The 27,330-nt window shown below is 42.1% G+C and overlaps 1 pseudogene; it reads left to right on the top strand.

Moving 5' to 3' along the window:
* LOC128901878 (microtubule-associated serine/threonine-protein kinase 4-like) overlaps positions 1–14,866 on the top strand; it is a 104,370-nt pseudogene extending 89,504 nt beyond the window's left edge.
* Positions 14,867–27,330: the final 12,464 nt, after the last annotated feature.

The following is a 27,330-nucleotide window of genomic DNA, read 5'->3' as shown; positions in this document are numbered from 1 at the left end:
AACATCTGCAGTACATTGATGACATCATCGTATGGGGAAACACAGCAGAAGAAGTTTTTGAGAAAGGGAGTAAAATAGTCCGAATCCTTCTGAACGCTGGTTTTGCTATAAAGCGAAGTAAGGTCAAGGGACCTGCGCAGGAGATCCAGTTTTTAGGAATAAAATGGCAAGATGGACGCCGTCAGATTCCAATGGATGTGATCAACAAAATAGCAGCTATGTCTCCACCAACTAGTAAAAAGGAAACGCAGGCTTTCTTAGGTATTGTGGGTTTTTGGAGAATGCATATCCCAGATTACAGTCAAATTGTAAGCCCTCTGTATCAAGTAACCCGGAAGAAGAATGATTTTAAATGGGGTCCTGAGCAACGACAAGCTTTTGAACAAATCAAACAGGAAATAGTCCATGCAGTGGCCCTGGGGCCAGTCCGGGCAGGACAAGATGTTAAAAATGTGCTCTACACTGCAGCCGGGGAGAACGGCCCTACCTGGAGCCTCTGGCAGAAAGCACCAGGGGAGACTCGAGGGAGACCCCTAGGGTTTTGGAGTCGTGGATACAGAGGATCCGAAGCCCGCTACACTCCAACAGAAAAAGAGATATTGGCAGCATATGAAGGGGTTCGAGCTGCTTCGGAAGTAGTTGGTACAGAAGCACAGCTCCTCTTAGCACCTCGACTGCCGGTGCTGGGTTGGATGTTCAAAGAAAGGGTCCCCACCACACATCATGCAACCGATGCTACATGGAGTAAGTGGATTGCACTGATCACGCAGCGAACTCGAATGGGAAACCCCAGTCGCCCAGGAATTCTGGAAGTGATCATGGACTGGCCAGAAGGCAAGGATTTCGGAATGTCACCAGAGGAGGAGGTGACGCGTGCAGAAGAGGCCCCACCATATAATAAACTGCCAGAAAATGAGAAGAAATATGCCCTGTTCACTGATGGGTCCTGCCGGATTGTGGGAAAGCATCGAAAGTGGAAGGCTGCTGTGTGGAGTCCTACACGACGGGTTGCAGAAGCCAGTGAGGGACAGGGTGAATCGAGCCAGTTTGCAGAGGTGAAGGCTATTCAGCTGGCTTTGGACATTGCTGAGCGAGAAAAATGGCCAGTACTTTATCTCTACACTGACTCATGGATGGTGGCAAATGCTCTGTGGGGGTGGTTACAGCAGTGGAAGCAGGGCAACTGGCAGTGCAGAGGCAAACCCATCTGGGCTGCTGACCTATAGCAAGATATTGCTGCCCGGATAGAAAATCTGGTTGTGAAAGTACGCCATGTAGATGCCCACGTACCGAAGAATCGGGCCACGGAGGAACATCAGAACAACCAGCAGGTGGATCGGGCCGCTAGGATTGAAGTGGCTCAGGTGGATCTGGACTGGCAACATAAGGGTGAACTATTCATAGCTCGGTGGGCCCATGACTCCTCAGGCCATCAAGGAAGAGATGCGACATATAGATGGGCTCGTGACCGAGGGGTGGACTTGACCATGGACACTATTGCACAGGTCATCCATGAATGTGAGACATGCGCTGCGATCAAACAAGCCAAGCGTTTGAAGCCTCTTTGGTATGGAGGGCGATGGCTGAAATACAAATATGGGGAGGCCTGGCAGATTGATTATATCACGCTGCCACAGACCCGTCAAGGCAAGCGCTATGTGCTCACAATGGTGGAAGCAACCACTGGATGGCTGGAAACATACCCTGTGCCCCATGCCACTGCCCGGAACACTATCCTGGGCCTTGAAAAGCAAGTCCTGTGGCGACATGGTACCCCAGAGAGAATTGAGTCGGACAATGGGACTCATTTCCGAAACAGCCTCATAGACACCTGGGCCAAAGAGCATGGTATCGAGTGGGTGTATCACATCCCCTATCACGCCCCAGCCTCTGGGAAGATAGAACGATACAATGGACTGTTAAAAACTACACTGAGAGCAATGGGTGGTGGGACTTTCAAACACTGGGATACGCATTTAGCAAAAGCTACCTGGCTAGTTAACACCAGGGGATCTAACAATCGGGCTGGCCCTGCCCAATCAAAACTTCCACGTACTGTAGAAGGGGATAAAGTCCCCGTAGTGCACATGAAGAATATGCTAGGGAAGACAGTCTGGGTTAGTCCTGCCTCAGGCAAAGGCAAACCCATCCGTGGGATTGCTTTTGCCCAAGGACCTGGGTGCACTTGGTGGGTGATGCGGAAGGATGGGGAAGTCCGATGTGTACCTCATGGGGATCTGATTTTGGGCGAGAATAGCCAATGAATCAGATTGTGTGCTGTTAATTGCTAAGTAACACTGTCACTGTATGTCCTCATTGCTATAATTGCTATCAGTTGTACTACAAGTAAGGCACAGGGATGATGGGATAAGAACTGATCTCAGCAGCCGGCGCCCAGGAGTTTCCTCAAGATCTACATCTTCAGCCCATGGACTGCGTGCATGAGCCACACCAGGTGCACCAGTCACAAGCTCCGAAAAATACAGCATGCAACAGACCAGCACCACCCAGCATCTCACCTGCCCTGAGAGACTCTTCTAACAGATGGAGCCCAAAGCCGTGGATTAAAAGAACTCAACGGACACTTTGGAGGGATGACCCATAAACTAAGGGTATTATATGTGTGTGTATATATATATATATATAACAGGGGAAAGTGGTGGCAATTCATTGGAACCTGCTGGGCATGGCATAGATGGTATGGAATAAGGGGTGGATAATGTCCTGGTTCCGGTGGGGATAGGGTTAATTTTTCCTGGTATTCCATGCCATGTGAGCCACGCCCACCCTGAGCTGCCGGGGGAGGGGGCAGGAAGTTGCTGCTTAAAAGCGGGCTGGGGTGGCCCGGGTCGGGCCGGCGAGCGGCGAGCGGCGGTTCCGTAATCGCGTTTGTATATTCCCCTATCTGTGTTGTTGTTGTTGTTGTTGTTGTTGTTGTTGTTGTTGTTGTTGTTGTTTGCCTGTTCCCTTTGCTGTTCTATTAAACTGCCTTTGTCTCAACCCAAGAGTCTTGCCTTTTCTTACGATTCTTCCTGTGTTTGGAAGGCACGAGCGAGCGGCACGTGGTTCTTTGTTGCCGTCTGAGGCTAAACCACGGCACTCCTCATTCCATATCATCTGATCCTTCACCCTCCCGAGATTCATCCCCCAGCCATGATTCTTTGATTGCTGCTGCTTTACCATCCGAGCAATCAGGGTTTATGTGGGTGACAGTGATATCTACACTGTGCACGACATTGTTTTGGTAAGATAATTATTATTGGGTTTTGCTTATATACAGAAAACTGTAATGATGTATATTTGCTTTTGGTCTTCTGTACCCATGTGTCGGGATTGCAACAAAGAACCATGAGGCCGCTTTCTCAGCACCCCCCCACCCCTGTCTGTGGGGGGAGAATCGGAAGAAAAAGGCAAAACTCATGGGTTGAGACAAAGACAGTTTAACAGAACAGCAAAGGGAACAGGAAAACAACAACAATAACACTTATAGAGGAAAACAACAAGCCCTCTCCTGGTGGCCAGCTCCCGGCTACAGACTGGGTATGGCTCACATGGGATGGAATACTTGTGTCCCTCACAGAGCCTGGGGAAAATTAACCCTATCCCCCCCAGAACCAGGACACCATGGTATCTGTTTCTTGACCAGTTACTGTGTAAATTGTGATGGTGTCTCAAACAGTTTTCTTAGAATGAAATTTGTGCCTGTGCACAAGGCCAGTGTTGGCTGTAGGGCCGCCCCAAGCCATATAATGCACACCTTTGACAGATGTGGTACCTACATGTAATGTTGACCCTCTGCATGGATCACTTCCACTTTTAGCAAGTTTAGCTATTGTGAACAGCCCTGTCTAAGTTCAGAGTGCTGTAGCTTAGAAAACCAAAGAGTTGGTGCAGCCCCTCTTTGATTGGGGGCAGGGTCTGCAAAACTAAGAGACTGTAAACAGAAATTGTTGAAATATACACGGAGTTTAATAAACTGCTTCAATTAAGGGATTCAGAAAGTCAACAGGTTCCTTGTGTATTTTACTAGACACAAGTAGGCAGATTTCAAGCACCAACTTTCTTTTGTGTAGAAATGTGCAAATCATTTGGAATTGTGAATATCTTTGAGGTTTCTACAGCACAGGAAAAAGACTGACTGTCATGAATAAATCATGTATTTTTCATCCTCCATTCACTACTGGTTTGAGATATAAGTGGGAGACCAGGCTAAAGGACAAGACAGCAGTTCTTGCATTTCATTGGTTATCAACCTCCTTAATTCTAAAATAAATATATATTTATGTAAATATGTATGTATTTGTATTTATTTTATAATTTAGGTTGGTAACCAGTAATATATTTTATATAATTTATATATTATACATACATATATATGTGTGTGTGTGTATATATATATATATAAACTAAAATATTTCAACTATCTTAAAATAATTTTGAAAAATTCATTACAAATTTATCAAAAGCTTTGAAGTTTTGTACAATGTTTTGTTGTAAATATCCCTGGTGGGTTTTGAAATAGCAATGCTACTAATGTGGTAGTGTATCATTTATTTTTTGTTCATGTTGTTTACTTCTCAGACCTATTAATCCATCATGAACATTGAATCTGGAGATTGGGGTACATGTGACTGATAATGGAATAAATCAAAAAATTGGACTTTTCGCCACTGGTGTAGCATCACATCAATAATGGTACATTGCAGTAAGTGTGAAACCTTGGCTTTTTTCAAAATACTGTAGGTATTTATTTTTATAGCTCTGTAAGCACTGTAGACTTCAGTAGTGGCAGCATGACTTAAAATTCTTCAAAAGCTCATTTTTAAATATAATAAATTATTTGATCATTTGCAATTCAATTTGTTTTGGTCCTACATCACCTTTGTTCCCTCTAATGGTCAGCCTGGTAAATTAGAACCAAATACAAACAGTCTTTAACTATATGGTGGAGTTAAAATTTTATATCATGATTAGGGTACTGCATGTGACCACTGCCTTAATCATGCAAGTATTTTGAAGTGTCAGATGTTAAAAATCTTCATTCAAATCTGAAATTTTGCTGTGGGGAATGAATCACCCCTTCTTTATTCTGCATGAAAACTGCCCTGCTATACAGAGCTTATTTAATATCAGTGGCAACAAGCAGTGTTTCAGTGAGCTTTGAAACCATTCCAGGCCCCATGTAAGTATAAAGTTCAAGTAGTTGATGGTGAAATGGCTGGTCTGATTTTCTTTTTCTCTTCCTTCATAGAACTTAATATCTCTAAGGTTTTTTCGTTGCCAACTGGCTTTATAGAAAGAGTACTTTAAACAAAGCCTACTCTTGAAAGTATGAGGTTTAGTTAACATGAGTCCATTTTGTGTACATTCTTTTCATCTCCAATTTCTAGAATGTGGAAGAAGGAGGCACAGCATACCAAGCGGGTTTAAAAGCTGGAGACCTGATTACTCATATCAACGGAGAGCCGGTGCATGGTCTTCTTCATACAGAAGTCACTGAGTTGTTGTTAAAGGTAACTCTTGGACAACTGGGATACAAAAGCACTTGATGTTTTCACCAAGGATTTGAGGGATTATGTTTGTTTCCTTCAGAGATTAGTTATTAGGTTTTCTGGTTGTTCAAGTACAAACTCTAAGCTACTATTGCACAGATCTGGAGAAAGGTCAACGACTTCATATATCCTGTTATGATTTTAGTTTCTCTGTAATAAACTGACATTGCTGCTGAGATAGTTAAAGTACATTCAGGGCACTGACACAGAGAGATCTCTCTCTCTCTCAATCTTTCTCTCTCTCTCTCTCTCAAAAAATTTTACATTTTCAAGCACTTCCTTGAATTCCCCCATCTTCATCAGGTAATTAAAGCTTTTGATGATGATGCTACTTCTCGTTTTCTCCTTTTAAAGTGAAATCAATGAGGAAAAGTGGAACCAAAGAATACCTACTGTACAGAAACTTGCCTTTCATAATCTTAAGGCCCAAAAGGTTTTTGTCTCGTATATATCCAGGTATGTCCCACAAAGTTTCTTTGCTTAATGAAGTTCTGATCCTGCAGTTGGACTTTTATGAATAATCTCTCATATTTTTCTCTTCTGGCGTGACTGGTACCCTCTGCTCCTGACATGTGGAGTTTTCCGAGGTCTGTCCTATTAGAAAATTATACATACTTTTTTTTTTCTTAAACAAACATTTTTTTTCTTAAACAAACAAGCAAAAAACCCCAACTTTTTAAATGAATGGTAGTGTCTTAGCTATTCACTGTAGTTCATATTGCAATTTTTCTGAAAACTTTGCAGCATAGACTAAAGTAGAATTATTTTAGACAGCTGTATATTTGCTTCCTATATTATTAACAATTTCATTGTGTTACATGCAGAGCTTTGCCTGTCAAAGAGAGTAGTCAGTTATAAAAGAAGATTGGAAAGCAATGAAGTATTGGGGAATATAGAGAGCTGAGGAAAGATGCAAAATACACTGTTCCTTAAGTCTTTCTTTTCCTTCTCTGAAACCAAGAGGAATTTCCAGGTTTTCCAGTTTTGCAAGAGACATATAAGAGAAAATTTGGTAATTTTAGGCAGTTAGGTGTGCAGTTGTTTTCTGCATCAGATAGATACAGAAAAAATACAGAAAAAGAGAAACATGACAGCCCTGCACACTACTTACAAGAGTAAACTCAACACAAAAGATCACTGTTTATCCAAATGTGATATATCATAAATTAATTTGTGTTATTGGAATACCTTTGAAAAAAAGTTCACTTTAGTACTATACAGTGCTGGGCAGGAGGTATGGATTTTTAAAACATAAGATATTTATTTCCAGTTGGGTTTTTTTATTGAGCAGCTGTCATCTGTTTATGCAAACAGTCCTAAAAAGCTTAACTTAATTATATTTGTTATCTCTTGAACAAGATAAAAGGATTGTTTGTGACTGATAATGAAGATTAAGTTTTCTCCTCCATTTCATCATTGTAACAGTCTGTATCCTGAGACGTGACTGGCCGGTGAATGGACCATTGCATGGTGACAGCTGTTCTTTGTGGGGAAAATGAGATGTTTCTATAGAAATTTTCTTCTTGAAAATTGCAGTCTTGGTCAGTCCTTGGTCTCCTTCTGTCTAGCTACAATTATTGGAATTTCTGCTTGTCCTGAAGCTGTTTCTTGGAATTGAGGAAGTTTAGGAAATTTGACAGCAGTTTGAGAATTTTCCAGTCATTGTTTATCTGACATAAATTAGCCTGGCAACATCTGCATAGGGTTCCCTATGCTGCCAGCTCTTACTTTGATGCTGGAGTTCTGTCTCGTTGAATTTGCGTGTGTAGTGTAACTTCAGTGTAAAGCAAAGTGGTCTTGTATTACTCACACTTAAAGGTTCCTCCTTCATTTTGGCAGAGTGGTAACAAAGTGTCGATAACAGCAACCCCTTTTGAAAACACTTCCATTGAGACAGAACCTGCCAGGAAAAGCAGCTACAGGAGCCGACTGGTCAGGCGCAGTAAGAAAACCAAGAAGAAAGAGAGTTTAGAGAGGTGAGTAATCCTTTTGTTTTATGGCAAACGTTTCCTTGTCTGTGTGTGTACATAACTATTAAATTTTAAAGTTAAGTTAATACAATTCTCTCTTTTGCCTTCTACACCTCTTTTTACCTTCTATGAGATCCTATGATTGTAACACATTCTTTCAATCCTGTTTTGCCTAAACTAGATCTGTTAAAATACCCCTTAAAAATTTTGCATGGCGCACACACAGATAAAGGGAAGAAAGTGAATAATTGAGATTGCATCTTAATTTGGTTTCAGTATATCTTTTTTTACTTGTTTAATTAAACTTTCTAGTGCTAAGTTTATGTGCACTTTGTAAATAAATTGCTGGTACTCTACAGATATTCCTTCAGGTTTGATTTGCTCTTAAATTAAGAAAACGAAAATTTATACTCATAATGAGCTAACAGTTCCTTTGAAATACAGTGAATAAGTTTTAGTACAAATAGATTTAGTTACAATATCTATCCTACCTGTTAGGAAATCAGTATATTTTCTAGCCTTCATACTCTGCAGTGTGGTTTGCTTTCATGTAAACATAGATTTAATATTTGCTTTTCTGAGGGTAATAGGAGAGTGAAGCAATGTCAGCCACAAGAGCTTTGCCTGTGGTAATAGTATCTTTTGTGCATCTTTGTTTCTGATTAACGCCATGCTCTTCTCATGCTAGGAGGAGATCTGTCTTAAAAAAACTAGCCAAGCAACCCTTTCCTATTCTTCACACCAGCATAAGTTTCTCCTGTCTGAACCAATCACTTTCATCAGGGCAGAGCTTGTCTGTGTCTCCAACCCACAGTTTGTCTCCCAGATCACCTACCCCAAGCTACTGGTCCACTCCTGATTTTCCATCTGGTGAGTGTGAAGGAATGGAGGGCAGAGGAAAAGGACTTGAAATTGACATGTATTTTACTTCTTGTGAGCCCCTCAGATCTGTTACACTGCTGAGAGTAGTCAGCTCTGACAATCATAATCATTGAACAGCTGGTTAATCTCTGGAAAAGGGAAAAAGATTCCTGATACAAAATCAAAGGAGTTTTCATGACACAGAAGTACCTAAAAGGGAACTGTCTGCTAGGTTTGTCCCAGAGTTTAAATCCAAGTCCGATGGCTATAAGTTGAGTAATAAACAATCCAGGTTTAGAGTAGAAGGTAGAATCTTGCCTAGGAGAAGCTGACTGATAAAAGAATGAAACTGAAGAAAAAGTTCCTATGTAATGGAACTAACATGGGCTCTCATGAACATGGATTTATTGTTGAAAAGATTGGCTGGGTACTGAAATATGCATCTTTCTGATTCCTAAAAGTACTTCGCCTGCCCCTTTTTCCCATTTTACTTGTGTCATGATTTTAGTGTGTTACTAAAAGTGACTGTACAATCCCTTGCCAAGGGTAAATTATTTGGAAAGCCTTGATTGTTGCTTTGAAGTGTGGCAGAAAGCATTAGCTGTTCTATTTAAACAGAAGGAAGGGAGCAATAGCAACATAATTGGAATGATGGGACCTGACAAGATGCATCCCAGAGTCCTGAGGGAATTGGCTGATGTAGTTGCCAAGCCACTCTCCATGATATTTGAAAAGTCATGGCAGTCAGGTGAAGTCCCTGGTGACTGGAAAAAGGGACACATCGCACCCATTTTTAAAAAGGGAGACCCTGGGAAAGGAGGACTGTGGGAACTACCACCCTTTCAGCCTGACCTCTGTGCCTGGGAAGATCATGGAACAGATCTTCCCAGAAGCTATGCTAAGGCACATGGAGGACAGGGAGGTGATTCGAGACAGCCAGCATGGCTTCACCAGGGGCAAGTCCTGTCTGACCAACCTAGTGGCCTTCTATGATGGAGTGACTCCATCAGTGGACAAGGGAAGAGCTACGGATATCGTCTTTCTGGACTTCTGTAAAGCCTTTGACACGGTCCCCCACAACATCCTTCTCTCTAAATTGGAGAGATAGGGATTTGATGGGTGGACTGTTTGGTGGATGAGGAATTGGATGGATGGTTGCATCCAGAGTGTAGTGGTCAACAGCTCAATATCCAGATGGAGATCAGGGACAAGTGGTGTCCTTCAGGGGTCCATATTGTGACCAGTACTGTTCAATATTTTCATCAATGATAGACAGTGGGATCAAGTACATCCACAGCCAGTTTGCAGATGACACCAAGCTGCATGGTGCGTTTGACACTCCTGAGGGACAGGATGTCATCCAGAGGGACCTGGACAAGCTCAAGAAGTGGGCCCATGTGAACCTCATGAGGCTCAACAAGGCCAAGTGCAAGGTCCTGCCCCTGGGTCGGGGCAACTACAGGCTGGTGGATGAAGCGATTGAGAGCAGCTCTGCTGAGAAGGACTTGGGGGTACTCGTGGATGAAAAGCTGGACATGAGCCGAAAATGTGTGCTTGCAGCCCAGAAGGCCAAACGTATCCTGGGCTGGATCAAAAGAAGTGTGGCCAGCAGGTCAAGGGAGGTGGTTCTTCCCCATCTACTCTGCTCTGGTGAGACCCCACCTGGAGTACTGCATCCAGCTCTGGAGTCCTCAGTAGAAGAAAGACGTGGACCTGTTGGAGCAGGTCCAGAGGAGGGTCACAAAAATGATCAGAGGGATGGAACACATCTCCTATGAAGAAAGGCTGAGAGAGTTGGGGTTGTTCAGCCTGGAGAAGAGAAGGCTCTGGGGAGACCTTATTGCGGCCTTTCAGCACTTAAAGTGGGCTTAGAAAGAGAGGGTCTGTTGCGATAGGACAAGGGGTAATGGCTTTAAACTAAAAGAGGGTAGATTCAGACTAGATATAAGGAAGAAATTTTTTACGATGAGGGTGGTGAAACACTGGAACAGGTTGCCCAGAGAGGTGGTAGATGCCCCATCCCTGGAAACATTCAAGGTCAGGTTGGATGGGCTCTGAGCAACCTGATCTAGTTGAAGATGTCCCTGCTCATTGCAGGGGGATGTTGGACTAAATGATCTTTGGAGGTCCATTCCAACCCAAACTATTCTATGATTCTATTCTATGATCCTGCGATGCGGGTTTTACAGCCCAGTCACTCAAAACCTTCCAAATTTTGGAACATTGTGGCAGCAGACAGTACTTATGCCTTTTTGGACCAGTGCAAGTGCTGCCTCTAACTGAGCATTTAGACAAGATTCAAGAAAACCTTGCTAATATTATGTTTGGTTGGTTTGTTTGTTTAGGTACTAATTCTTCCCAGATTAGCTCCCCTAGTTCAAGTGCTGGTTCAGGACACATAAGACCCAGCACTCTTCATGGCTTGGGTCCAAAGCTTGGTGGGCAAAGATACAGATCTGGAAGATGCAAATCAGCTGGCAGCATTCCTCTCTCTCCTCTGGCACAGACACCTTCTCCAACACCTCACCTGACATCCCCTCAGCGATCTCCATCACCATTGCTAGGGCATTTGATTGGAAATACAAAAATAGCTCAGTCTTTTCCTAGCAAAATGTACTCCCCTCCAACTATTGTAAGGCATATTGTTAGGCCAAGGAGTGCAGAGTCACCAAGATCTCCACTGTTAAAGAGAGTCCAATCTGAAGAGAAACTTGCACCCTCTTAGGGTGGTGATAAGAAACACTTATGTTCACAGAAACACAGTCTGGAAATGACCCAGGAAGAAGTGAATAGAGAATTGTCCCAAAGGGAAGTAACTCTTCATAGCTTGGAGGAGAATGTATGTGATGTGCCATCACTCACACAAGTCAGGCCCGCAGAGCAGAACTGCTTGAAACAGCCCATCTCCTGAAAATCAGGTAGGCAAGAATCCATTGATGAGCTAGACAGAGAGAAGCTGAAGGTCAAGGTAGTTATGAAAAAGCAAGATTTTGCTGAAAAAGCAAATGCTGCTATACATGAACCTAGCAGTGAACCAGAAAATCCCAATACCTTAAGACTGGAAGAAAGAAACAAAAAAGAATTCCAGAAGGTATTAGAAAGATCAAATCAGTTTGAAACAAAAATTGTTGCTTTGGAGACCCAGTCAGCTGGTGGCATACTCAAAGGCACTCTTCAAAAGAATGCAAGCTTAAGATCAAATGATTGTGTTGCTTTAGATGCACAGATGCATCATGGGTCTTCGCTTAATGCACTCCATCATATGTCTTATAACTTCAAAGGAATTTCCCCTCCATGTACACTGCAAGATGTGCTACCTCAGTCCTCTGACAGGATGCTAAACGGAAAGGAAGAAAACACAGATAAAAATGTACCAATGAAAGAATTTGTCAAATTTGAAAGATTAGATGGTAAACTTTCAAATATTGATTACCTTAAAAAGAAAATATCCTTTGAAGAAAAAGATGACAGTGTCTGTCCAGTGCTAAAATCCACTTTCTTTTGTTTCAGGCTCTTTGAGAAAAATGAACAATGAACATGCACAGACTGAAAGGCCTGTGAGTTTGGAGCATGGCTCAGTAGTCACCCTCCAAATGAGCAGCATCACTCCTGACACCAAACCTAAATTCTCTGCTGTTGGCCTGGTACCAGCAGGCCCAGAGAGTTCTAAGCAAATGCAAAGGCAAGAACCAGCAGGCTTTTGGGAATATGCTGATCAAAAGCAACTTCACCTCAGTGAAAAACAAACCATGTCTCCAAAGTTTTCCACTGTGAAAGACTGTCTCTTGCTGAGAAAACAGACAGACAGAAGCCCCAGTAACCAGATGATCTCTGCAGACAAAAGACCTGAAGGAAAAATATGCACTGATGCACTTTATGTTCAACATGACAGGGGGAAAGTAGAGCCTACCCTTTGCCTTGCAAACTGTGATGTCAGAGGGAAAGGAGCAGAAAAAACGATCGCGAGTAGCAAAAGCTCTCAAGATTCAAAAGGGAAAGGACAAGTTAATAAAAACAGCCAGAAGATGCAAACAAGAAGATTGCTATAAAACATACATTGGCTGTCAGTGGGCAGAGTTCTTGTCATGTGGCTGCAACACCAGGAAAGCTGCTGACTTGTTCAGCCAATTTCTCTGAACGTAGACAAAAAGTATCTATTTTGTCTTCAGGGAAGAGTGATGCATCCTTAGCAAAGGTTAAAGCAGGCTCACCTGAGCTTCCTGCAACCAGCTGCAAGGAGCTAAATAAGAAAAGCGCCTCTTCTGTAGGGAGTGGTCCAGGTCACTCTGGATGGCATCTCTTCCCTTCGGCGTGTCAACCGCACCACACAGCTTAGTGTTATCGTCAAACTTGCTGAGGGTGCACTCAATCCCACTGTCCATGTCACCAACAAAAATGTTAAACAGTGCCAGTCCCGATACCGACCCCTGAGGAACGCCATTCATCACTGGTCTCCACTTGGACATTGAGCCACTGACCGCAATTCTTTGAGTGTGGCCATCCAGCCAATTCCTTATCCACTGAGTGGTCCATCTGTCAAATCCATGCCTTTGCAATTTAGAGGCAAAGATATCATGCGGGAAAGTGTCAAATGCTTTGCACAAGTCCAGGTAGATGATGTCTGTTGCTCTTCCCTGTCAGATGCGTGTTTTAAAATGATTGGGATCAATAGAATGGTGGTTTTGCTTATTTGTTATATGTACTATGTACCCACACTAGAGCTAGGCCCCTACCTGTTTCATCAGGGCATATGGATTGTCTTTCTGTCTCAAAAGCTAGAAAATGTTTCATAAAAGCACAGTGTAAACTTGACTTGGAGGTTTAGAATCACAGAATCATAGAATGGTTTGGGTTGAAAGGGACCTTAAAGATCATCTAGTTCCAACACCCCTGCCATGGGCAAGGACACCTCCCACTAGACCAGGCTGCTCAAAGCCCCATCCAGCCTGGTCTTGAACACTTCCAGGGATGGGGCATCCACAACTTCCCTGGGCAACCTGTTCCAGTGTTTCACTACCCTCACAGTAAAGAATTTCTTCCTAATATCTAATCTAAATCTCCCCTCTTTCAGTTTAAAACCATTACCCCTTGTCCTATCACTACATTTCCTGATAAAGAGTCCCTCCCCACCTTTCCTGTAGGCCCCCTTTAGGTACTGGAAGGCTGCTATAAGGTCTCCATGGAGCCTTCTCTTCTCCAGGCTGAACAACCCCAACTCTCTCAGCCTGTCCTCATAGCAGAGGTGCTCCAGCCCTCGGATCATCTTCATGGCCCTCCTCTGTACCCACTCCAACAGGTCCATGTCCTTCTTATGTTGGGGACTCCAGAGCTGGACACAGTACTCCAGGTGGGGTCTGACCAGAGCAGAGTAGAGGGGCAGAATCACCTCCCTCGACCTGCTGGCCATACTTCTTTTGATGCAGCCCAGGAATGCGGTTGGCTTTCTGGGCTGCAAGTGCCCATTGCCTGCTCATGTTGAGCTTCTCGTCCAACAGCACCCCCAAGTCCTTCTCCTCAGGGCTGCTCTCAAGCCATTCTCCGCCCAACCTGGATTTGTGCCTGGGATTGCCCCGACCCAGGTGCGGGACCTTGCGCTTGGCCTGGTTGAACTTCATGAGGTTCGCACAGGCCCACCTCTCAAGCCTGTCAAGGTCCCTCTGGATGGCATCCCTTCCCTCCAGCACGTTGACTGCGCCATACAGCTCGGTGTCGTCAGCAAATTTGCTGAGGGTGCACTCAACCCCACCATCCATGTCACCGACAAAGATGTTAAACAGCCCTGGTCCCAGTACTGACCCCTGAGGAACGCCACTCATCACTGGTTTCCACTTGGACATCAAGCCATTGACCGCAACCCTTTGAGTGCGGTTTGTATGACAACTGACAATGTGAAGAATTTAGTCCCCTCTGGGAAAAGCATTATTACACTTATTAGTTGAGTTGGAGTACAGCAAACCTTTCATGGAAAGAAAAAATCACAAACAGTTCCTCATTTTTCATGTGGCACTGGAGTGTTCATACTGCCTTTGATGCATTCACAGAAGAGCTAGTGAGTGATGGATAATATTTTTTGAGCAGTTTTAAAGAGAAAATGATCTTGACATTTACAGTTCATCTGTGCTTTGGCAGTTATTACAAATGAATGCTAATGTACTTCAATATAACATTTCTGTCTGTGAGGTATTTCCTAGTTTACAGTCTTCTGCATTTTTTAAACTATCCTAGTTTCCTTTAAAGCACATCTAACTATTTTTTTACAGTAGACCTTCGTGTATATTTTGTATAGTTCATTATCACTTCTAACAAATATGTTTTTTGCATTTTGGAAGTGTTACAGTACTTAAGCTTGTTTTTATATAGTACCTATTTGTTGGTGTTTACCTTATCAGTGAGCTGTTAGAGATCCTCCTACCTGTGTGCTACTTGGTCAGTCTTTATGTGATTGTAAATCTGATGTGTTCCTTTGTAGACTTCCTGCTGTAGATTTCTCAGCTTACAAAAAAAAAAAAGGAAAGAAAAAAAAGGGGGAAAAAAAGGGAAAGAATCGTTAGGGTCTGTGCAATAAAGTGTTTGCAGTCTTATTTTCTCTAAGAAACTCCTTATGGATATCATAATTGTTGTATATTGAACACAATTATTTATACTTATGCAGTTGCATAACATTGAAATAAAAATTTAGCATGAAACATTGTGGTGTTAGCATTTTCCCTTGAACTGCTTTCACTCCTGTAACTTAAGGCACATCTCTGCTGTACTCGGAGGCAGGCAATTATTTTTTCTCCAGGGCCAACTCAGTGCACCCCTTAAGGCACATGCTGGCCAAGGATTTTGCATGAGGAAATGTAGTCTAGTCTGGAGGAGGTCTGCATAGATGAATATCTCATCTCAGGCAGTGGCTGGAACCGTGAAATATACACGGAGTTTAATAAACTGCTTCAATTAAGGGATTCAGAAAGTCAACAGGTTCCTTGTGTATTTTACTAGACACAAGTAGGCAGATTTCAAGCACCAACTTTCTTTTGTGTAGAAATGTGCAAATCATTTGGAATTGTGAATATCTTTGAGGTTTCTACAGCACAGGAAAAAGACTGACTGTCATGAATAAATCATGTATTTTTCATCCTCCATTCACTACTGGTTTGAGATATAAGTGGGAGACCAGGCTAAAGGACAAGACAGCAGTTCTTGCATTTCATTGGTTATCAACCTCCTTAATTCTAAAATAAATATATATTTATGTAAATATGTATGTATTTGTATTTATTTTATAATTTAGGTTGGTAACCAGTAATATATTTTATATAATTTATATATTATACATACATATATATGTGTGTGTGTGTATATATATATATATAAACTAAAATATTTCAACTATCTTAAAATAATTTTGAAAAATTCATTACAAATTTATCAAAAGCTTTGAAGTTTTGTACAATGTTTTGTTGTAAATATCCCTGGTGGGTTTTGAAATAGCAATGCTACTAATGTGGTAGTGTATCATTTATTTTTTGTTCATGTTGTTTACTTCTCAGACCTATTAATCCATCATGAACATTGAATCTGGAGATTGGGGTACATGTGACTGATAATGGAATAAATCAAAAAATTGGACTTTTCGCCACTGGTGTAGCATCACATCAATAATGGTACATTGCAGTAAGTGTGAAACCTTGGCTTTTTTCAAAATACTGTAGGTATTTATTTTTATAGCTCTGTAAGCACTGTAGACTTCAGTAGTGGCAGCATGACTTAAAATTCTTCAAAAGCTCATTTTTAAATATAATAAATTATTTGATCATTTGCAATTCAATTTGTTTTGGTCCTACATCACCTTTGTTCCCTCTAATGGTCAGCCTGGTAAATTAGAACCAAATACAAACAGTCTTTAACTATATGGTGGAGTTAAAATTTTATATCATGATTAGGGTACTGCATGTGACCACTGCCTTAATCATGCAAGTATTTTGAAGTGTCAGATGTTAAAAATCTTCATTCAAATCTGAAATTTTGCTGTGGGGAATGAATCACCCCTTCTTTATTCTGCATGAAAACTGCCCTGCTATACAGAGCTTATTTAATATCAGTGGCAACAAGCAGTGTTTCAGTGAGCTTTGAAACCATTCCAGGCCCCATGTAAGTATAAAGTTCAAGTAGTTGATGGTGAAATGGCTGGTCTGATTTTCTTTTTCTCTTCCTTCATAGAACTTAATATCTCTAAGGTTTTTTCGTTGCCAACTGGCTTTATAGAAAGAGTACTTTAAACAAAGCCTACTCTTGAAAGTATGAGGTTTAGTTAACATGAGTCCATTTTGTGTACATTCTTTTCATCTCCAATTTCTAGAATGTGGAAGAAGGAGGCACAGCATACCAAGCGGGTTTAAAAGCTGGAGACCTGATTACTCATATCAACGGAGAGCCGGTGCATGGTCTTCTTCATACAGAAGTCACTGAGTTGTTGTTAAAGGTAACTCTTGGACAACTGGGATACAAAAGCACTTGATGTTTTCACCAAGGATTTGAGGGATTATGTTTGTTTCCTTCAGAGATTAGTTATTAGGTTTTCTGGTTGTTCAAGTACAAACTCTAAGCTACTATTGCACAGATCTGGAGAAAGGTCAACGACTTCATATATCCTGTTATGATTTTAGTTTCTCTGTAATAAACTGACATTGCTGCTGAGATAGTTAAAGTACATTCAGGGCACTGACACAGAGAGATCTCTCTCTCTCTCAATCTTTCTCTCTCTCTCTCTCTCAAAAAATTTTACATTTTCAAGCACTTCCTTGAATTCCCCCATCTTCATCAGGTAATTAAAGCTTTTGATGATGATGCTACTTCTCGTTTTCTCCTTTTAAAGTGAAATCAATGAGGAAAAGTGGAACCAAAGAATACCTACTGTACAGAAACTTGCCTTTCATAATCTTAAGGCCCAAAAGGTTTTTGTCTCGTATATATCCAGGTATGTCCCACAAAGTTTCTTTGCTTAATGAAGTTCTGATCCTGCAGTTGGACTTTTATGAATAATCTCTCATATTTTTCTCTTCTGGCGTGACTGGTACCCTCTGCTCCTGACATGTGGAGTTTTCCGAGGTCTGTCCTATTAGAAAATTATACATACTTTTTTTTTTCTTAAACAAACATTTTTTTTCTTAAACAAACAAGCAAAAAACCCCAACTTTTTAAATGAATGGTAGTGTCTTAGCTATTCACTGTAGTTCATATTGCAATTTTTCTGAAAACTTTGCAGCATAGACTAAAGTAGAATTATTTTAGACAGCTGTATATTTGCTTCCTATATTATTAACAATTTCATTGTGTTACATGCAGAGCTTTGCCTGTCAAAGAGAGTAGTCAGTTATAAAAGAAGATTGGAAAGCAATGAAGTATTGGGGAATATAGAGAGCTGAGGAAAGATGCAAAATACACTGTTCCTTAAGTCTTTCTTTTCCTTCTCTGAAACCAAGAGGAATTTCCAGGTTTTCCAGTTTTGCAAGAGACATATAAGAGAAAATTTGGTAATTTTAGGCAGTTAGGTGTGCAGTTGTTTTCTGCATCAGATAGATACAGAAAAAATACAGAAAAAGAGAAACATGACAGCCCTGCACACTACTTACAAGAGTAAACTCAACACAAAAGATCACTGTTTATCCAAATGTGATATATCATAAATTAATTTGTGTTATTGGAATACCTTTGAAAAAAAGTTCACTTTAGTACTATACAGTGCTGGGCAGGAGGTATGGATTTTTAAAACATAAGATATTTATTTCCAGTTGGGTTTTTTTATTGAGCAGCTGTCATCTGTTTATGCAAACAGTCCTAAAAAGCTTAACTTAATTATATTTGTTATCTCTTGAACAAGATAAAAGGATTGTTTGTGACTGATAATGAAGATTAAGTTTTCTCCTCCATTTCATCATTGTAACAGTCTGTATCCTGAGACGTGACTGGCCGGTGAATGGACCATTGCATGGTGACAGCTTTTCTTTGTGGGGAAAATGAGATGTTTCTATAGAAATTTTCTTCTTGAAAATTGCAGTCTTGGTCAGTCCTTGGTCTCCTTCTGTCTAGCTACAATTATTGGAATTTCTGCTTGTCCTGAAGCTGTTTCTTGGAATTGAGGAAGTTTAGGAAATTTGACAGCAGTTTGAGAATTTTCCAGTCATTGTTTATCTGACATAAATTAGCCTGGCAACATCTGCATAGGGTTCCCTATGCTGCCAGCTCTTACTTTGATGCTGGAGTTCTGTCTCGTTGAATTTGCGTGTGTAGTGTAACTTCAGTGTAAAGCAAAGTGGTCTTGTATTACTCACACTTAAAGGTTCCTCCTTCATTTTGGCAGAGTGGTAACAAAGTGTCGATAACAGCAACCCCTTTTGAAAACACTTCCATTGAGACAGAACCTGCCAGGAAAAGCAGCTACAGGAGCCGACTGGTCAGGCGCAGTAAGAAAACCAAGAAGAAAGAGAGTTTAGAGAGGTGAGTAATCCTTTTGTTTTATGGCAAACGTTTCCTTGTCTGTGTGTGTACATAACTATTAAATTTTAAAGTTAAGTTAATACAATTCTCTCTTTTGCCTTCTACACCTCTTTTTACCTTCTATGAGATCCTATGATTGTAACACATTCTTTCAATCCTGTTTTGCCTAAACTAGATCTGTTAAAATACCCCTTAAAAATTTTGCATGGCGCACACACAGATAAAGGGAAGAAAGTGAATAATTGAGATTGCATCTTAATTTGGTTTCAGTATATCTTTTTTTACTTGTTTAATTAAACTTTCTAGTGCTAAGTTTATGTGCACTTTGTAAATAAATTGCTGGTACTCTACAGATATTCCTTCAGGTTTGATTTGCTCTTAAATTAAGAAAACGAAAATTTATACTCATAATGAGCTAACAGTTCCTTTGAAATACAGTGAATAAGTTTTAGTACAAATAGATTTAGTTACAATATCTATCCTACCTGTTAGGAAATCAGTATATTTTCTAGCCTTCATACTCTGCAGTGTGGTTTGCTTTCATGTAAACATAGATTTAATATTTGCTTTTCTGAGGGTAATAGGAGAGTGAAGCAATGTCAGCCACAAGAGCTTTGCCTGTGGTAATAGTATCTTTTGTGCATCTTTGTTTCTGATTAACGCCATGCTCTTCTCATGCTAGGAGGAGATCTGTCTTAAAAAAACTAGCCAAGCAACCCTTTCCTATTCTTCACACCAGCATAAGTTTCTCCTGTCTGAACCAATCACTTTCATCAGGGCAGAGCTTGTCTGTGTCTCCAACCCACAGTTTGTCTCCCAGATCACCTACCCCAAGCTACTGGTCCACTCCTGATTTTCCATCTGGTGAGTGTGAAGGAATGGAGGGCAGAGGAAAAGGACTTGAAATTGACATGTATTTTACTTCTTGTGAGCCCCTCAGATCTGTTACACTGCTGAGAGTAGTCAGCTCTGACAATCATAATCATTGAACAGCTGGTTAATCTCTGGAAAAGGGAAAAAGATTCCTGATACAAAATCAAAGGAGTTTTCATGACACAGAAGTACCTAAAAGGGAACTGTCTGCTAGGTTTGTCCCAGAGTTTAAATCCAAGTCCGATGGCTATAAGTTGAGTAATAAACAATCCAGGTTTAGAGTAGAAGGTAGAATCTTGCCTAGGAGAAGCTGACTGATAAAAGAATGAAACTGAAGAAAAAGTTCCTATGTAATGGAACTAACATGGGCTCTCATGAACATGGATTTATTGTTGAAAAGATTGGCTGGGTACTGAAATATGCATCTTTCTGATTCCTAAAAGTACTTCGCCTGCCCCTTTTTCCCATTTTACTTGTGTCATGATTTTAGTGTGTTACTAAAAGTGACTGTACAATCCCTTGCCAAGGGTAAATTATTTGGAAAGCCTTGATTGTTGCTTTGAAGTGTGGCAGAAAGCATTAGCTGTTCTATTTAAACAGAAGGAAGGGAGCAATAGCAACATAATTGGAATGATGGGACCTGACAAGATGCATCCCAGAGTCCTGAGGGAATTGGCTGATGTAGTTGCCAAGCCACTCTCCATGATATTTGAAAAGTCATGGCAGTCAGGTGAAGTCCCTGGTGACTGGAAAAAGGGACACATCGCACCCATTTTTAAAAAGGGAGACCCTGGGAAAGGAGGACTGTGGGAACTACCACCCTTTCAGCCTGACCTCTGTGCCTGGGAAGATCATGGAACAGATCTTCCCAGAAGCTATGCTAAGGCACATGGAGGACAGGGAGGTGATTCGAGACAGCCAGCATGGCTTCACCAGGGGCAAGTCCTGTCTGACCAACCTAGTGGCCTTCTATGATGGAGTGACTCCATCAGTGGACAAGGGAAGAGCTACGGATATCGTCTTTCTGGACTTCTGTAAAGCCTTTGACACGGTCCCCCACAACATCCTTCTCTCTAAATTGGAGAGATAGGGATTTGATGGGTGGACTGTTTGGTGGATGAGGAATTGGATGGATGGTTGCATCCAGAGTGTAGTGGTCAACAGCTCAATATCCAGATGGAGATCAGGGACAAGTGGTGTCCTTCAGGGGTCCATATTGTGACCAGTACTGTTCAATATTTTCATCAATGATAGACAGTGGGATCAAGTACATCCACAGCCAGTTTGCAGATGACACCAAGCTGCATGGTGCGTTTGACACTCCTGAGGGACAGGATGTCATCCAGAGGGACCTGGACAAGCTCAAGAAGTGGGCCCATGTGAACCTCATGAGGCTCAACAAGGCCAAGTGCAAGGTCCTGCCCCTGGGTCGGGGCAACTACAGGCTGGTGGATGAAGCGATTGAGAGCAGCTCTGCTGAGAAGGACTTGGGGGTACTCGTGGATGAAAAGCTGGACATGAGCCGAAAATGTGTGCTTGCAGCCCAGAAGGCCAAACGTATCCTGGGCTGGATCAAAAGAAGTGTGGCCAGCAGGTCAAGGGAGGTGGTTCTTCCCCATCTACTCTGCTCTGGTGAGACCCCACCTGGAGTACTGCATCCAGCTCTGGAGTCCTCAGTAGAAGAAAGACGTGGACCTGTTGGAGCAGGTCCAGAGGAGGGTCACAAAAATGATCAGAGGGATGGAACACATCTCCTATGAAGAAAGGCTGAGAGAGTTGGGGTTGTTCAGCCTGGAGAAGAGAAGGCTCTGGGGAGACCTTATTGCGGCCTTTCAGCACTTAAAGTGGGCTTAGAAAGAGAGGGTCTGTTGCGATAGGACAAGGGGTAATGGCTTTAAACTAAAAGAGGGTAGATTCAGACTAGATATAAGGAAGAAATTTTTTACGATGAGGGTGGTGAAACACTGGAACAGGTTGCCCAGAGAGGTGGTAGATGCCCCATCCCTGGAAACATTCAAGGTCAGGTTGGATGGGCTCTGAGCAACCTGATCTAGTTGAAGATGTCCCTGCTCATTGCAGGGGGATGTTGGACTAAATGATCTTTGGAGGTCCATTCCAACCCAAACTATTCTATGATTCTATTCTATGATCCTGCGATGCGGGTTTTACAGCCCAGTCACTCAAAACCTTCCAAATTTTGGAACATTGTGGCAGCAGACAGTACTTATGCCTTTTTGGACCAGTGCAAGTGCTGCCTCTAACTGAGCATTTAGACAAGATTCAAGAAAACCTTGCTAATATTATGTTTGGTTGGTTTGTTTGTTTAGGTACTAATTCTTCCCAGATTAGCTCCCCTAGTTCAAGTGCTGGTTCAGGACACATAAGACCCAGCACTCTTCATGGCTTGGGTCCAAAGCTTGGTGGGCAAAGATACAGATCTGGAAGATGCAAATCAGCTGGCAGCATTCCTCTCTCTCCTCTGGCACAGACACCTTCTCCAACACCTCACCTGACATCCCCTCAGCGATCTCCATCACCATTGCTAGGGCATTTGATTGGAAATACAAAAATAGCTCAGTCTTTTCCTAGCAAAATGTACTCCCCTCCAACTATTGTAAGGCATATTGTTAGGCCAAGGAGTGCAGAGTCACCAAGATCTCCACTGTTAAAGAGAGTCCAATCTGAAGAGAAACTTGCACCCTCTTAGGGTGGTGATAAGAAACACTTATGTTCACAGAAACACAGTCTGGAAATGACCCAGGAAGAAGTGAATAGAGAATTGTCCCAAAGGGAAGTAACTCTTCATAGCTTGGAGGAGAATGTATGTGATGTGCCATCACTCACACAAGTCAGGCCCGCAGAGCAGAACTGCTTGAAACAGCCCATCTCCTGAAAATCAGGTAGGCAAGAATCCATTGATGAGCTAGACAGAGAGAAGCTGAAGGTCAAGGTAGTTATGAAAAAGCAAGATTTTGCTGAAAAAGCAAATGCTGCTATACATGAACCTAGCAGTGAACCAGAAAATCCCAATACCTTAAGACTGGAAGAAAGAAACAAAAAAGAATTCCAGAAGGTATTAGAAAGATCAAATCAGTTTGAAACAAAAATTGTTGCTTTGGAGACCCAGTCAGCTGGTGGCATACTCAAAGGCACTCTTCAAAAGAATGCAAGCTTAAGATCAAATGATTGTGTTGCTTTAGATGCACAGATGCATCATGGGTCTTCGCTTAATGCACTCCATCATATGTCTTATAACTTCAAAGGAATTTCCCCTCCATGTACACTGCAAGATGTGCTACCTCAGTCCTCTGACAGGATGCTAAACGGAAAGGAAGAAAACACAGATAAAAATGTACCAATGAAAGAATTTGTCAAATTTGAAAGATTAGATGGTAAACTTTCAAATATTGATTACCTTAAAAAGAAAATATCCTTTGAAGAAAAAGATGACAGTGTCTGTCCAGTGCTAAAATCCACTTTCTTTTGTTTCAGGCTCTTTGAGAAAAATGAACAATGAACATGCACAGACTGAAAGGCCTGTGAGTTTGGAGCATGGCTCAGTAGTCACCCTCCAAATGAGCAGCATCACTCCTGACACCAAACCTAAATTCTCTGCTGTTGGCCTGGTACCAGCAGGCCCAGAGAGTTCTAAGCAAATGCAAAGGCAAGAACCAGCAGGCTTTTGGGAATATGCTGATCAAAAGCAACTTCACCTCAGTGAAAAACAAACCATGTCTCCAAAGTTTTCCACTGTGAAAGACTGTCTCTTGCTGAGAAAACAGACAGACAGAAGCCCCAGTAACCAGATGATCTCTGCAGACAAAAGACCTGAAGGAAAAATATGCACTGATGCACTTTATGTTCAACATGACAGGGGGAAAGTAGAGCCTACCCTTTGCCTTGCAAACTGTGATGTCAGAGGGAAAGGAGCAGAAAAAACGATCGCGAGTAGCAAAAGCTCTCAAGATTCAAAAGGGAAAGGACAAGTTAATAAAAACAGCCAGAAGATGCAAACAAGAAGATTGCTATAAAACATACATTGGCTGTCAGTGGGCAGAGTTCTTGTCATGTGGCTGCAACACCAGGAAAGCTGCTGACTTGTTCAGCCAATTTCTCTGAACGTAGACAAAAAGTATCTATTTTGTCTTCAGGGAAGAGTGATGCATCCTTAGCAAAGGTTAAAGCAGGCTCACCTGAGCTTCCTGCAACCAGCTGCAAGGAGCTAAATAAGAAAAGCGCCTCTTCTGTAGGGAGTGGTCCAGGTCACTCTGGATGGCATCTCTTCCCTTCGGCGTGTCAACCGCACCACACAGCTTAGTGTTATCGTCAAACTTGCTGAGGGTGCACTCAATCCCACTGTCCATGTCACCAACAAAAATGTTAAACAGTGCCAGTCCCGATACCGACCCCTGAGGAACGCCATTCATCACTGGTCTCCACTTGGACATTGAGCCACTGACCGCAATTCTTTGAGTGTGGCCATCCAGCCAATTCCTTATCCACTGAGTGGTCCATCTGTCAAATCCATGCCTTTGCAATTTAGAGGCAAAGATATCATGCGGGAAAGTGTCAAATGCTTTGCACAAGTCCAGGTAGATGATGTCTGTTGCTCTTCCCTGTCAGATGCGTGTTTTAAAATGATTGGGATCAATAGAATGGTGGTTTTGCTTATTTGTTATATGTACTATGTACCCACACTAGAGCTAGGCCCCTACCTGTTTCATCAGGGCATATGGATTGTCTTTCTGTCTCAAAAGCTAGAAAATGTTTCATAAAAGCACAGTGTAAACTTGACTTGGAGGTTTAGAATCACAGAATCATAGAATGGTTTGGGTTGAAAGGGACCTTAAAGATCATCTAGTTCCAACACCCCTGCCATGGGCAAGGACACCTCCCACTAGACCAGGCTGCTCAAAGCCCCATCCAGCCTGGTCTTGAACACTTCCAGGGATGGGGCATCCACAACTTCCCTGGGCAACCTGTTCCAGTGTTTCACTACCCTCACAGTAAAGAATTTCTTCCTAATATCTAATCTAAATCTCCCCTCTTTCAGTTTAAAACCATTACCCCTTGTCCTATCACTACATTTCCTGATAAAGAGTCCCTCCCCACCTTTCCTGTAGGCCCCCTTTAGGTACTGGAAGGCTGCTATAAGGTCTCCATGGAGCCTTCTCTTCTCCAGGCTGAACAACCCCAACTCTCTCAGCCTGTCCTCATAGCAGAGGTGCTCCAGCCCTCGGATCATCTTCATGGCCCTCCTCTGTACCCACTCCAACAGGTCCATGTCCTTCTTATGTTGGGGACTCCAGAGCTGGACACAGTACTCCAGGTGGGGTCTGACCAGAGCAGAGTAGAGGGGCAGAATCACCTCCCTCGACCTGCTGGCCATACTTCTTTTGATGCAGCCCAGGAATGCGGTTGGCTTTCTGGGCTGCAAGTGCCCATTGCCTGCTCATGTTGAGCTTCTCGTCCAACAGCACCCCCAAGTCCTTCTCCTCAGGGCTGCTCTCAAGCCATTCTCCGCCCAACCTGGATTTGTGCCTGGGATTGCCCCGACCCAGGTGCGGGACCTTGCGCTTGGCCTGGTTGAACTTCATGAGGTTCGCACAGGCCCACCTCTCAAGCCTGTCAAGGTCCCTCTGGATGGCATCCCTTCCCTCCAGCACGTTGACTGCGCCATACAGCTCGGTGTCGTCAGCAAATTTGCTGAGGGTGCACTCAACCCCACCATCCATGTCACCGACAAAGATGTTAAACAGCCCTGGTCCCAGTACTGACCCCTGAGGAACGCCACTCATCACTGGTTTCCACTTGGACATCAAGCCATTGACCGCAACCCTTTGAGTGCGGTTTGTATGACAACTGACAATGTGAAGAATTTAGTCCCCTCTGGGAAAAGCATTATTACACTTATTAGTTGAGTTGGAGTACAGCAAACCTTTCATGGAAAGAAAAAATCACAAACAGTTCCTCATTTTTCATGTGGCACTGGAGTGTTCATACTGCCTTTGATGCATTCACAGAAGAGCTAGTGAGTGATGGATAATATTTTTTGAGCAGTTTTAAAGAGAAAATGATCTTGACATTTACAGTTCATCTGTGCTTTGGCAGTTATTACAAATGAATGCTAATGTACTTCAATATAACATTTCTGTCTGTGAGGTATTTCCTAGTTTACAGTCTTCTGCATTTTTTAAACTATCCTAGTTTCCTTTAAAGCACATCTAACTATTTTTTTACAGTAGACCTTCGTGTATATTTTGTATAGTTCATTATCACTTCTAACAAATATGTTTTTTGCATTTTGGAAGTGTTACAGTACTTAAGCTTGTTTTTATATAGTACCTATTTGTTGGTGTTTACCTTATCAGTGAGCTGTTAGAGATCCTCCTACCTGTGTGCTACTTGGTCAGTCTTTATGTGATTGTAAATCTGATGTGTTCCTTTGTAGACTTCCTGCTGTAGATTTCTCAGCTTACAAAAAAAAAAAAGGAAAGAAAAAAAAGGGGGAAAAAAAGGGAAAGAATCGTTAGGGTCTGTGCAATAAAGTGTTTGCAGTCTTATTTTCTCTAAGAAACTCCTTATGGATATCATAATTGTTGTATATTGAACACAATTATTTATACTTATGCAGTTGCATAACATTGAAATAAAAATTTAGCATGAAACATTGTGGTGTTAGCATTTTCCCTTGAACTGCTTTCACTCCTGTAACTTAAGGCACATCTCTGCTGTACTCGGAGGCAGGCAATTATTTTTTCTCCAGGGCCAACTCAGTGCACCCCTTAAGGCACATGCTGGCCAAGGATTTTGCATGAGGAAATGTAGTCTAGTCTGGAGGAGGTCTGCATAGATGAATATCTCATCTCAGGCAGTGGCTGGAACCACTGCACTGCTGTTCAGTAGGGAGGCACGGGGTGATGATGGACAACATCCTGACTGGTAGCTAACAATGGCAATAGGCTATAAGGTGATATTTCAATCTCTCCTCCAAAAATGTATCATCATTCATTACAATAGGTCAGTATGTTTTTGAGTACCTTCTCAAAATACCCCATCTTTATTGTTTTTTTTATTTATGCTAAATTCTCAGCTTTAACAAATTCCTAGAGCGTGTGTAAGTGCATACAATGTTTCTCTACCACTTGAATGTCATCAAATCTCCCTTTATTCTTTTTTTTTCTCATAATAGAAGATAAAAGAGATGCAATGAACCAGCCAGGGGAGACAGAGCAGAGCACCTTAGTATCCAGTAGCCTCTTTGGTGAAGAAAAATCTTTTTGGTGGGACTATTGCTCCCCTGATTTTCATCTTTCCATCTCTTGCAGGGAAGCAGTGTTTAATAAAATACACTGTTTCAATGCCAGTAGCTGGTAGAGGAGCTTTGCACAGCTGATTGGCACGTGTCAGGAACTGTCTTCCCTGGAGGGATTATTTTTGTCCACATTTTACTATTGCATTGTTTTCTCTGTGTTTTTTCCTCTGTACAAACCCAAGTGCAGCAGTGTTACAAAACCAAGTGCAGCAGTGTTACAGAACCACTTCTGCTGCTGTGCTCTCTCTTTGAAACCAATAGGTGAGGGGAAGCTGCA

This window comes from Rissa tridactyla, chromosome W (genome assembly GCF_028500815.1).
Source record: "Rissa tridactyla isolate bRisTri1 chromosome W, bRisTri1.patW.cur.20221130, whole genome shotgun sequence".
Taxonomy (NCBI): domain Eukaryota; kingdom Metazoa; phylum Chordata; class Aves; order Charadriiformes; family Laridae; genus Rissa; species Rissa tridactyla.
Note: the sequence above shows the minus strand (reverse complement) of the source record. Positions and strands in the feature narration are given on the sequence as shown.